At 45.8% G+C, this 14012-nt stretch overlaps 1 long non-coding RNA gene across 3 annotated transcripts in view; it reads right to left on the bottom strand.

Moving 5' to 3' along the window:
* LOC132597509 (uncharacterized) overlaps positions 1-14012 on the bottom strand; it is a 47332-nt gene that overhangs the window by 13610 nt on the left and 19710 nt on the right. For all 3 annotated transcript variants that reach the window (XR_009564402.1, XR_009564403.1, XR_009564404.2), the window contains exon 4: positions 4761-4936. This is a non-coding gene — a long non-coding RNA (uncharacterized lncRNA). The remainder of the gene's footprint in view (positions 1-4760; positions 4937-14012) is intronic.

The raw sequence follows: 14012 nt of genomic DNA, 5'->3' as shown, positions 1-14012 counted from the left end.
AGGATACGAAAAGACCCTGTATGATACTATAATAATAGATCCATTTCGGGCTTCCCTGGTGGCGCAGTGGTTGGGAGTCCGCCTGCCGATGCAGGGGACACGGGTTCATGCCCCGGTCTGGGAAGATCCCACGTGCTGCGGAGTGGCTGGGCCCGTAAGCCACGGTTGCTGGGCCTGCGCATCCGGAGCCTGTGCTCCGCAACGGGAGAGGCCACAACACTGAGAGTCCCGCGTACCGCAAAAAAATAAAAATAAAAATAAATAATAGATCCATTTCATTATACATTTGCCTAAACCCACAGAATGTACAATACCAAGAATGAATGTAAGGTAAACAATGGACTTTGGACGTTGATGATGTGTCAAAGTAGGTTCATCAATTGTAACAAATATAGGGGATGTTGATAATGGTAGGAGCTGTTGAGAGGGGATACTCTGGTAAGGAACGTTGATAATGGGCGGGGCTATGCATGGTGGGATAGGAGGAATATGGGAAATCTCTGTACCTTCCTCTCAATTGTGCTGTGAAAAAAAAAAAACGCTCTAAAAAGAAACTAAAAGAAAAAATTAGAAACCTTTCTCTGATTAATAAAAAGGGAAGTCAGGCAGATTCAAAGTGTAAGAACTTGATACATCATTGTTGCTTTGAATATGAAGGGGGCCATGTGAGAAGAAATGGGGGCCTCAGGGAGCTGAGGGCAGAGCCTGAGTACCAGCCAGCAAGGAAACATAGACCTTAGACCTTCAACCTAGAACCTAGAACCAGGTTCTGCCAGCAACCTGAATGAGCTAAAAGATAGATTCTTCCCCACGCCTCCAGGTGAGAGCCCAGCCAACATCAAAATGTGAGATCCTGTGCAGAGGGAGAAGTCCAGCGCCTTCTGATTTCTGTGTTCAATGTTCTCTTATAAGATTTTTAAATGAGGGGGGGGAAAGCCTTTTATATTTACTCACTCATTTAATATTTCTAGTACTCTTCATTTTTTTATGTACATTTGAGTTTCTATTTCATGTCATTTTCCTTCAGCCTGAGGAAACTCCTTTTACAATTTTCTGCAGTGCTAGTCTATTGGCAATGAATTATCTCAGCTTGTTTTTATCAAAAATGTCTTTATTTTACTCTACTTTTAAAGAATCTTTTCACTACATACAGAATTCTAGGTTAGCAGTTCCTTTTTTTTTAATTTCAGCACATTGGATGCCATTCCTTTAACTTCGGGCTTACACTGCTTCTGACAAAAATTCTGTAGTAAATCTCATTTTTGTTCTCTTGAATATGATGTGTCTTTTTTTCTCTGGTTTCTTTAAGATTTTCCCCTTTCTCACTGGCTTTCATCAGTTAGATTATTATGTGCTTTGATGTGGTATCTATTTATTCTGCTTGGTATTCACTGAACTTGTTGAATATTGAGATTTATATTTTTCATCAAATTTGGAAATTATTTTCTTATCCCTGTCTCCTTTGGGGAGACACATATGTTAGACTACATGATACTGTCACTGAGGCTCTCTTCCTTTTCATTTTGCTTCAGATCTTTTTCTCTCTGTGCTTCAACTTAGAGAATTTCTATTACTACATCTCCAAGTTCATTAATTTTTCTCTTCTTTGGTGTCTAATCTACAGCTAAGCCCATCTGGTATATTTTTCACTGTAGACATTTTATTTTTTCAGCCCTAGATGTCCTGTTTGATTTCTCTTAATATCTTTAATTTCTCTCCTTATTGTCTTCAGGTTTTCCCTTGAATTTTTGAGCATGTTTATGATGGCTCTTTTAAAGTTCTTTTCTATTAATTCCATCATCTCTGTCATGTCTGTGTCTGTTTATATTTTTATCCTGGTTACGGGCGTCTCCTGGTTATGCTTCAATGAAGGTCTAACTTTTAATGGATGCTGAATGTGATGGCTTTGTGATATGTCACCTTGGCTAGGCTGAACTACAGTTCCCAGAATTCCCTTTCTAGTATGTGTCCAGTTACGGTAGGGTACAAGGGATATTTCTCTCATAGGAGTTGGAGCATGGAAGGGAAACTGCAGCTATTTTGTAATACACACACACACACCCTTTCCCAGAGTTTCAATCAAACACAAATCTAGGTGCCGTTTTGAAGGAATTTTGCAGATGTAATTCAAGTCCATAATCAGTTGTCTTCAAGTTAATACAATGGAGAGTATTCTAAGTGGGCCTAACTTAATCATTTGGAAGCCTTTAAAACAGGGCTCCGTACACTTAAAGTCCCCTTGGAATTATTATATTATATTTTATATATATATATAGTTTTAATTAGGCTGTGAGGCAGGGGTCAATTCAAAAATACTGTTTTATTATTGCTCTACAGTGCCACCTTTGTCATAAATTATATAAATGCGCCTGCTCTTAGCTCTCCATTTCCATTCTATCAGTCAATTTGTCTACGTTTATGTCAATACCATACAGTCTAAAAGTCTTATAGTAGAGTGAGAGTGAGTTCTATCACATCTATCTTCCTCAGCAGTGTCTTGGTTATTCTATCTATGAATTTCCATATACATTTGAGAATCACCTTGCAAAAAAAAAAAAAAAAGAGGTCTCGGGCCTCCGCTGAGCTCAGAGATTCCAAACAATGACTAGATCTGAAATTCTCTTCTTTCTTCTCCCCACCGTGCTTCCAGCCTACTGTGCTCTTCCCTGGCTGTCTGCCTGCCCTATGGACTCCAGGCGTGCTTAGCCAATTCCTGCAACTGTGTAAGCCAGTTCCTCTAATAAATTCATGTCCTATATATATGACTCCCACTCACCCTGCTTCTCTGATTGAACCCTGACTACTTAACCCTTACGCTGGTCGTCGTGAATATTAGGTTGTCGGGTGTCTGCACTTTGTCCTCTTCCTTTAAAGGGCATAGAAGTTAGCTCTAGCAGACAGTTATTTGTGAAACAGCTTTGCATCCTCTGATTGCATCATTTGGCTTGTTTCTAAGCTTTGCTAGGGGAAGTCAAATAGGGCTGATTTAGCCCTACTACTAATGTATGACCCTTCTGGAGTCTTTACTAAGTGATCCAGGTGTTCAGAGGGGTTTCTCTCCTTTGGCTAGTCATAACTCAAACATCTCCGAGCCCTACATGAGCTCTGGGAATTGTTCCGTTTGGGGAATTATAGTTTTCTTTGCCTGGTGATGCGGAGTTTTTTCCTATGTGGGCATAACTAAGTACTTAGCCAAAGATTCAAGGGGACCCCAGCGCTGACTTCGGGAGGGCTTTCTCTACATGGCTCCCTCCTCTCTGATCCTCTGTCTGGCAAATTCCAGCTACTCTGGCCTCCCCTCAACTCACTGAGACCACTGGCTCTGCTTGGGTACCTCTTGTACCATCATCGGGAAAGTGTCTCCAGGCAGAAAGCCAAAGCAATCTTAGGGCTCATCTCATTTGTTTCCTTTCTATTGGGAATCACAATTCTGCACTGCCCATTCCCTAATGTCTGAAAACATTTTTTTTAATATAGTTTGTCTAATGAATTGGTGTTTACGGCAGGAAACTAAGTCTGGTACTAGATATTCCATCATGGACAAAAGTGGAAACCCACCTCCTTCTCTGGAAGATGGAAAAGACTTTCAGTGCATTCAATGCTGGTAGGAAAGAACCATTAGAGAGGAAGAAGTTGAAGATAGAAAAGAGGGGGTGACTGATGGTCAAGGTCTCTGGCGAGCAGGGCTTTGCTTTGTGCATACATGGCCTTGGGGAAGAGGAGAGAAAAGAGTTGGGGACCCTACAAAGAGAGACAGCAGCTGTTTGGGTTGATGGGAAGTCAGAGTGTTAAGGCTGGAATTGTCTTAAGGACCGTCTAGTCTAAAGCTCCATTGTATAAATGAAGAAACTGCAGCTACCGGGATTGTGACTTGATCGAGGTTATAGTTTCTCTGAGTGGCAAAAGCAACTGCAATCCCTCCATTTCTGTCTCTTCCAGGTTTTCTTCCTAACTTGCACCTCTATTTCAGAAGGCTTTGTAGATTCCTTTTCCTCCACCCACATCTTCCAGACTCCAAATCCTTATTTGTGCACCAAGCCAGAAGGAGGGGTGGCTTCGGTTAGGCTTGAAGATGTGAGCTACTTCAGGATGGACAAATAAGGGAGACAAGGGTGATCTGAGTCTGGGCGAACAACCAAAGCAGAGTGACAAATGATGCATTCTTCTGGGAGCAGAGAGGAAACTGAGCCAGCTAGAGCAAAGGATTTTGTCTATGAAGGCTGAAAATTAGGGTACCAGATTATGGAGAGCTTTGAATGCCAGGGGGAGGAATTAAGAATTATCTCTGCTTTCATTTATTCATTAATTTATTTTTTTAATGTATCAAATGCTTCCTATGTGCAGTCTCTGTACTTGGGACTCAGTTGGGAGCCATTGAGAATTTTAATGAAGGGAGTGAAAAGATGAAAGAGGCAAATACCAGGATGTACATGGAATAATACCAGGTCCTTTGAAACATAATAAGTAGATTCACACTCGAATGCTGAACCTAAGAGACTGTGCTTACTACCAAACGTAAAATAGATAGCTAGTGGGAAGCAGCCGCATAGCACAGGGAGATCAGCTCGGTGCTTTGTGACCGCCTGGAGGGGTGGGATAGGGAGGGTAGGAGGGAGGGAGACGCCAGAGGGAAGAGATACGGGAACATATGTATATGTATAACTGATTCACTTCGTTATAAAGCAGAAACTGACACACCATTGTAAAGCAATTATACTCTAATAGAGATGTTTAAAAAAAAAAAAAGAGACTGTGCTTACCTGAAAATATAGGTATTGTCTTTGTTTTCCTGACATGGGTGCACACACAGTTGGCTGTGTATTCAGTTCAGTGAATGGCAGAGCAGAAAACCCCAGAACTTGGATTCAGAAGACCTTGGTTTGGGTCCTGGTTCTGCTTCTGTGTCACTTCACTTTCTAAGCCTTTGTCTCCTTGTCTAAAAGAAAAAAGAAGAAAGAAAGAAAAGAACAAAAGACCAGAGATTTCTCTACTGATTTAAATCCTAAAGCTTCCTTCTCTTGGCCAGAATAAGATTCATTAACTTATTCAGGGATCTTTATTAAGTGCTTTCATGCTAAGCACAGTCCCAGTGGCCAGGATACAAATGGAAGAAGATAGCATCCCAACCTCAAAGCATCCCGTTCCGGGATCTCATATACATTAAAATACTGTAAACGTGGGTGGATGGAGAAGCAAGGACACAACTACTTAGGTCGCCCAGCCTCCCGCGCTGAATCACTTAGACCCGTCTGGCTTCCTTTGCTGTAAAGAGTGGACACTGGGCCTCCATCAGTCACTTCACAGAGTACGGTATCCAGTGAGAGAAGAGACCTTCAGACACGTCAAGACACAAGTGTATCAGAGGTCGCGTGGTGAGGGCAGTGAGCTTGCTGGAGCTGTTGGTGGAGCCCATCCCCCTCTGAAAGGGATGTAAAGCAGATAATTTTAGACTGACTTTCCTGAGTCCCAGTCTGACAAATGGAGCCTCTGCAGCCCAGGGGCAAGTCGTATTTGAGTGCTTGGGCTGCCCCAACAAAACACGCAGACCGGGGGCTGGAAGTCCGAGATCACTGCGCAGGCAGGGTTGGTTTCTCCCGAGCCCTGTCTCCTTGACCCACAGACAGCTGCCTTCTCACTGAGTCCTCACAATGGCCTTTCCTCAGTGCTGGTGCATCTCTGGTGTCTCTTCTGTATCCCGAACTCTTCCTATAAAGGCACCAGTCAGCTTGGATTAGGGCCCACACCAGCGTTCTCATTTTAACTTAATCACCTCTCTAAAGGCCCTATCTCCAAAGTCTACAGTCACGTTCTGAAGTCCTGGAGGCTAGGACTTCAACATAGGAATCTGGGGGGACCACAAGTCAACCTACAACAGAAGTCAGGTCTGGGTCTCACTGCTTAGCACAGTGGGCATAAGGATGAAGGGCAAGGGCAGGGGCAGCTCTCCTCTGAGGCGAAAGCACTGCCCATGTGCCATGGCACCAAAGAACCAAAAAAAAGAAAAAATCTGGAAGCAAGCAGGTTCCGGGGCAGGCACAGTTGCATAGAATGTGCGAACGTGGCCCTTTTCCAAAAGTAGAGAACTCTGCTCAGTTGTGTAGCTCTAAATAGTGCCTGTTGATGCTGCTGTCAGCTTTTTTCAGACCTCATCCTTGGCATCTTTGAACGCTTTGGTGAGCACCAGCATGGCCCTGAGGACGGAGGCGTTGGGTTCTTCCCTCCTGGGCCGCGAGAGCCCTCTTGCCGGCCTGTGGGCTCTGTTCATCTGGATTGTTTTCTCCTTCTCTGATCTCACTTTCAATGCTGGCCATTACTCCCAAGAAGAGAAAGGCGGGGGTCTGGCGCACCGAACAAGGAATTATTTCAAAGAAAGCCCGTTGCCATGGGAACCGGTTGTCAAATGCTTTTCTGCGCGGGAGGTGTCGAGTGGGGCCACAGATTTTCTTAAGCGCTGCCTGCTTTTCTTTTTAATTTGTGACAAGAACAATGAATGATTGGAGAGGGAGATGGGCAGGAAAGCACTTGTCTGTCAGAAATTCATCCTGACAGTGAGCCAGGGGCTTTACTTATGGCCTGTTCTAACGGAGCCTTCAAATTGCAGTGCTTAGGGATGGGGCGGGGGCCGTGGTGGAGACGGGATGAGGAAGCAGTGAGAAAGCCACCTTAGATGGATCAGAAAATGTTCCTTCCTGGCGGTCTTCCGGGAAGACCCGGGAGACTTCCAGGAAGTCCTGGAGGGACTTCCCTGGCGGTCCAGTGGTTAAGACTCTGCACTTCCAATGCAGGGGGCACCGGTTCTATCCCTGGTCGGGGAACTAATATCCCACATGCCACGTAGCGCGACCAAAAAATTAAAAAAAGAAAAAACAAAGAAAATGTTCCTAGAGCTTTTACTCCGTGTTCAGCCTCAGGCGAGGCTCTGTCAGGGATGCTGAGGAAGTCAGATTAGTCTGTAGTTTTGGACAGTCACAATCTCATTGGGGAAGTGGAACCAAGACCCATAGAATAAGAAAAATGACAGAAGCCAATGTATGATATTGACATGTGTTTCCTCTGTAAAGATGCCCCATCTACATGTACAGTACTGCCTGGAGCGGAGGCAGACTCTGAGAGTTGCATGGCTATGCATGACCCACATCCTTTTTTTTTTTTTTTTTTTTTTGCGGTACGCGGGCCTCTCACGGCTGTGGCCTCTCCCGTTGCGGAGCACAGGCTCCGGACGCGCAGGCTCAGCGGCCATGGCTCACGGGCCCAGCCGCTCCGCGGCATGTGGGATCTTCCCGGACAGGGGCACGAACCCGTGTCCCCTGCATCGGCAGGCGGACCCCCAACCACTGCGCCACCAGGGAAGCCCTGACCCACATCTTTGAATGGCTGTTTCCCTTTGCTTAGGACCAAAGCTCTGGGCCAACCACTAGGTAAGTGGTTAACTGACAGACATCTTTAAGTCCACCTCCGCTTTGGCGTCAAGGCCACCCTCTTCCTGGGGTGGCTTGGACAGTGACCGTGCATGACGCGGCACGAGCCCCCAGCCGTTCCCACCCATCACTCCTCTGCAGGCGTTTGCTCAGAGTTCCCATCAGGCTGGAGGGGACAATTCTGTATCGTGGTCTGACTGAACCCATCCCTACCCCATCCCACTTTCTGCCTTTTCCTCCCACAGGTGTTACTCCTGTGGGGGGGGGGGGTATAGTTGCTTTACAATGTTGTGCTAGTTTCTACTGTACAGCAAAGTGAATCAGGTATACGTATACATATATCCCCTCTTTTTTGGATTTCCTTCCCATTTAGGTCACCACAGAGCACTGAATAGAGTTCCCTATACAGTAGGTTCTCACTAGATATCTATTTCTTACCCAGTGGCAAATATATGTCAATCCCAATCTCCCAATTCATCCCTCTTCCCCTTTGGTATCCACGCGTTTGTTCTCTACATCTGTGTCTCTATTTCTGCTTTGCAAATAAGATCATCTATAGCATTGTTCTAGATTCCACATACAGGCATTAATGTATATGTTTTTCTCTTTCTGACTTACTTCACTCTATATGACAGTCTCTAGGTCCATCCACGTCTCTGCAAATGACCCAATTTTGCTTTTTTATGGCTGAGTAATATCCCATTGTATATATGTACCACATCTTCTTTATCCATTCCTCTGTCAATGGACATCTAGGTTGCTTCCATGTCCTGGCTATTGTAAATAGTGCTGCAATGAACATTGGGGTGCATGTGTCTTTTTGAATTATGGTTTTCTCAGGGTATATGCCCAGGAGTGGGATTGCACGATCATATGGTAGCTCTACTTTTAGTTTTTTAAGGAACCTCCATACTGTTCTCCATAGTGGCTGTATCAATTTACATTCCCACCAACAGTGCAAAAGTGTTCCCTTTTCTCCACACCCTCTCCAGCATTTATTGTTTGTAGATTTTTTTATGATGTCCATTCTGACCGGTGTGAGGTGATACCTCATTGTAGTTTTGATTTGCATTTCTCTAATGATTAGTGACGTTGAGCATCTTTTCATGTGTTTGTTGGCCATCCGTTAAACGTTTTCACTCTTAACTCATCTCAGTGTCTGCTTCTCTCAGGACCCCAGCAGAGCCAAATTTTCACGGGTCAGGAGGTGACTATTGGAATCTACAGTTAATCAGAAAATGTTGGTCATGAAGGTGGCCTTAGAAAGCTTTAGCACAGATGTGCCTATCCTTTAGGGCTCAGGGATACCTCCGAATCTGGAAAAAAAGGCTCTAGATAGAGTTTCCAGGAGCAGTGGAGGCAGCTAACATCCAGGATGGACATGCCTCCTGGGTGCCCGAGCCCAGTGGCAGAGCGCATGCTGGGTCCTTCTAACTGTGGTGTGATTTGTTTCCGGAAGCACAGCCTTGGCCTGGTTTACCATCCTTTCTAGAGAGCCAATGACCTGCCCAACATCCTTTTCTCAATTCCTTTTCTTCTTAAATTACCCAGAGAAAATTTATGCTGCTCATCACTAAGAACCTGCTCTAATTCAGGAGCGAGGGGACATTGGATTACAGGAGGTGACTTTCCTCATGAGAGCAAAGGAAACATTGTATCTGAAAAGTCACTGGAGATGAGGCAGGTCCCAAAGAGAACGGCTAAAGTGCAACACTATTCATAAGGAAGTCTAATAATTCAGACGTTTGAAGCCAATCCCTGCTGAGCTTCTTTGAGGAAGGATGCGTGTGGATGACCAGAGATGTGCATACGGTTTTCTGCCCCATCATCCCCAGCTCACTGAGCCCCCACCCACCTTGGCTTCTGGCTGCTGGGTACATTCCTGCTTCAGTTAGAGCCTCCAGTGAACAAGGAAGAGTAAAGGTAGGTGTCATAGGTTAAATTGTGCCCCCCCGCACCGCCGGCAAGATTCATATGCTGAAGTCTTAACCCCCCTGGACCTCAGGCAGTGACTTTATTTAGAAATAGGGTCACTGGAGATGTCATTAGTTAAGATGAGGTCGTACTGGAGTAGGGTGGGTCCCTCATTCAATATGACTGGTGTCCTTATATAAAGGGGAAATCTGGACACAGACGCGCACACAGGGAGATCGTCACGTGAAGATGAATGCAGAGGTCAGGGTGCTGCATCTATAATCCAAAATGTCAAACCCCAGAAGCTGGGGGAGAGGCATGGGACAGATTCTCCCTCACATCCCTCAGAAGGAACCAACCTTGCCGACACCCTGATCTCAGACTTCTAGCCTGCAGAACTGGAAGACAATGGATGTCTGTTGTTTAAGCCACTCCGTTTGCGGTACCTTATTATGGTAGCTCTAGCAAACAAATTCAGTGGGGGGGGGAAGAATGCACGCCCCCATTTAGGTAACTTAGAGTTTTGGTTTGGGGCAGGGATTGCCCAGCGCCTGGTGATGGACTATGTGGAATATCAATTAGACCGCCAGACAAGTTGGGATTGGAAACTCCAGGTTTCAAGTTAATTCATATCCTGATGACATTTGCTCCAACTTCCCTTCTGTACTTAGTGTGTAGCCACATGGTTGTATTTGGAAGAAGGTAGAATTTGTAAGAGGGAGGTGGAAACTTCTTAAATCTTTGTGAACACCTCTTTCTTAGACTTAAACCAGGATAATGCTTCACTCCCCTGGTAGATTAGACATTTGCTGGAGTCCCAGCAAAGATAGCACCAAATAGTGTCTAAAAGTTGTCCCCAAAGACTAAAAAGGCTGCCATGATGAGGGCATGGGTCCAGGCTGTTGTAACAGGAATACGGGAGATAAGGAATCACCCTAGTACAACATGATGATGTCTTTCCTTCCTACCTCCTTCCCTGTCCCTCTGGGCACCTGGCTATGCTCCATCCTCAAGCTGCTCCAGAAGCCCAGCTTCTCCGAGACGTGCCCTGAGCACACTAGGCTCAGTGCCTGGGGCTGATGGGAAGGTTTTCATGTTATTTTTTTTTAAGAGTCAGATGGGAAAAAATGACTGTCATAAGAATGGATTTATAATAGCGAATCCAGCTTGGATTACGTTCACATTTATACCAATACAGCTGTAATACATAATTTCATCTTTCGTCAGAGGAAGGGGCTATGTCCTGACACCAGCTGGGTTTCCTACAATGCAGCTCGGTTCTGACACTAACTGATGTTAGCACAGACCTCACAAGTTAAGGGCTCAGTCCTACAAGACCACCTTCACTTCAAACACCAGCCACGGTCTCAGGTATCCCCAAGTTACCCATGCTTCCGCCTAGCCAGCTGCAAATTTGGGGGTTCCCACAACACCTCCCCCACTTGATAATTCGGTAGAACAACTCACAGAACCCAGGAAAGCACTATACACATGATTACCATTTTATTATAACGGAGACAACTGAGGGACAGCCAACTAGAAGCAACACTTAGGACAAGGTCTAGGGACGTAGAGGTGCAGCCGCTTCTGTCCCACTGGGGGTATATATTGGTATATTGACAAGTTCACTAACCAGGAAGTTCCCTGAGCTTTGTTGTTCGGTTTCTGTCAAGATTTCAATACTTGGGCCTGGCTGAGGAAGCCATTGGCCACGTGATCAGACTCAGTCTCCAGCCCCTCTTCCTTCCCTGGAGGTGCATGGTGGGGTTGGGTGAGAATACCAGCCCTCCGATCATGCGGTGGGTTTTCCTGGCACCAGTCTCCATCCTGAAGCTATTTAGGGGCCCCGCCATGAGTCACCTTGTCCACATAAACTCAGGTATGTTTAAAAGGGGCTCATTACAGGGACTTCCTTGGTGGTCCAGTGGTTAGGACTGCGAGCTTCTACTGCAGGGGGCACGGGTTCGATCCCTGGCGGGGCACGAAGATCCCACAGGCTACACGACCAAAAAAAAGGGGGGGGCAGTCATTATAAATAACAAAAGATGCTTCCATCATCTGGAAAGTCCAAAGGTTTTTATTTTTCTTTTTTTTTTTTTGGCCACACTGCGAGGCTTATGGGATCTTAGTTCCCCGACCAGGGATCGAACCCGGGCCCTCACCCTCAGCAGTGAAAGCACCGAGTCCTAACCACTGGACCGCCAGGGAGTTTCCTGGAAAGTCCAAGGGTTTTTGAAGATCTGTGCCAGGAACTGGGGACAAAGACAATGGTTTTTTGTTTGTTTGTTTTTGTTGTTTTTTTATTTAGTATCCCATAGGGACTCATGACGGCAAGCCAGCCCAGGCTCCCACAATGCAGCCCCTGAGCTGTGCTCCCAGGGCCCAGTGGGAGCCATCCTAAGGCCCACCGCACCCAGCAGTGGTCACAACAACCCAAATCCCAAGGTGGAGTGTTGCTGCAACCCCCAAATCTAATCTGGTCTCTGCTGGTCCCCATCCAAGCTCCAGCTTTGCTCAGCCTTCCCACCTGCAGCCTCCCCTAGGCTTTGGGACCCTCAGTGTAGCGCGTGAGTTTGTCCCCTCCGTCCTGGCTCGGTGCTCTCACACTAACTTTGTTTTTTCTCACACTGGACTTCCCGGTCTCGAGACACTGATAAGCCACCTCTGTGGAGTTTGGGCCCCCTCCCCCGGCCTCTGCCCCTGAATGGTCAAGTATGAACACCATCTCTTTAAACGGTTTCCACATCAGAACCGATCCTGTCCTGATTCTACATCCCCCTCCTCCCCTCCTGTCGAGTCTGCTGGCTCTTCAGGCCCACGCTCTCGGCTGGCTGTCTCAGGCTAGTAGAACGGCACCAGAGAGAAGGTCAAGTCCGCAAATCTGTCCCGGCTCCCGCATGTCCCCAGCGACCCCAGGCTGGCCCCACTGGCCATCCCATGACTACTTCATCTACTTGCATTTGCCAGGAACTGGGACATTTGAATAAGGGGAGTAAAAAAAGCAATCGTCTAATTTTGGAACTTCAGGCGCTCCAACAGCTGGTAAGCGGAGATATTTGGGGGGAGAAGACGTCACTCAAATCACACCTCCCAGGAGGCTGCCTGCACAGCCTGCTCAGACAGCCAGCCCCAACCAAACACCACACCCTTTCAGAGACCAGGAGCGATGCTCAACGCAGCCTGTGCTTTCGCTCAAGATACTGACTTTGTAAATGTTGAGCTGAAAGCCTTATAATAGATGAGACTCAATACAAAGAGAAGTGGGGCACTGGACGTCTTCAGGGAATTGAAGGAACATAAATGATCAACGCAATGAAACTTGCAAGAGAGGAGAACTTCGACTTACTTCTGCTGAGAGGACCTGGCTTCTCAATACACTTTTCCCTACATTCTTCATTTCTTCAGGTTCCTTCACAGGAGCCCCATGCATTGCCTATCCTCTTACAATGAAATAGAGAAGAAGGGAATGGGGCAGGGGCGGAGGGGAAGGGCGTGAGTTCTAAGCTACAGAGAGCAGTCTATCTATGGGGCCAGCCAGGGGACTCGTGGAAACCACTCTGCTATGGGGCCCAGTAAAAGGAAAGTACAGTTTGGCAAGTGATACTGGGTCCCAAATGGCAGCTGTTTCCAGTGGCAGGCCAGGCAAACAGGTGGCAATAAGTGGAGCAGGGTGGGAGGGGGTGGGATTCTAAAAAGTAGAAAGGAAGGGACTGATACTTATTTAACTCTTTCCATATGCTAAACGCTATGCCAGGCACTTTGCAGATATTATTTCATTTAACCTCTTGACAATCTCTACCAGAGAGTATATTTTTTTAAGATTTTTTGGTTTTGATGTGGACGATTTTTAAAGTCTTTATTGAATTTGTTACAATATCGCTTCTCTTTTATGTTTTGGTTTTTTGGCCATGAGGCACGTGGGATCTTACTTAGCTCCCCAACCAGGAATTGAACCCACACCCACTGCATTGGAAGGCGAAGACTTAACCACTGGACCACCAGGGATTCCCCCAGATAGTCCATGTGAAAAATAAGAAAACCTCAAAAAACTAAAAATAGAGTTGCCATATGATCCAGCAATCCCACTCCTGGGCGTATATCCAGACAAAACTCTAATTCGAAAAGATACATGCACCCCTATGTTCATAGCAGCACTATTTACAATAGCCAAGACACGGAAACAACCTAAATGTCCATCGACAGAGGAATGGATAAAGAAGATGTGGTTGGTACATATATACAATGGAATACTACTCAGCCATAAAAAAGAATTAAATAATCCCATTTGCAGCAACATGGATGGACCTAGAGATTATCATACTAAGTGAAGGAAGTCAGAGAAAGACAAATACCATAGGATATTGCTTATATGTGGAATCTAAAATATGATACAAATGAACTTATCTACGAAACAGAAACAGACTCACAAACATAGAGAAGAGACTTGTGGTTGCCAAGGGGGGGGGGTGGGGGAGGGATGGATCGGGAGTCTGGGATTAGCAGATGCAAACTATTACATATAGGATGGATAAACAGCAAGGTCCTACTGTATAGCACAGGGAACTATATTCAATATCCTATAATAAACCATAATGGAAAAGAATATGAAAAAGAATGTATATATATATATATACGTATAACTGAGTCACATTGCTATACAGCAGAAGTTGACAGAACGTT

This window comes from Globicephala melas, chromosome 6, assembly GCF_963455315.2.
Source record: "Globicephala melas chromosome 6, mGloMel1.2, whole genome shotgun sequence".
Lineage (NCBI taxonomy): Eukaryota > Metazoa > Chordata > Mammalia > Artiodactyla > Delphinidae > Globicephala > Globicephala melas.
Note: the sequence above shows the minus strand (reverse complement) of the source record. Positions and strands in the feature narration are given on the sequence as shown.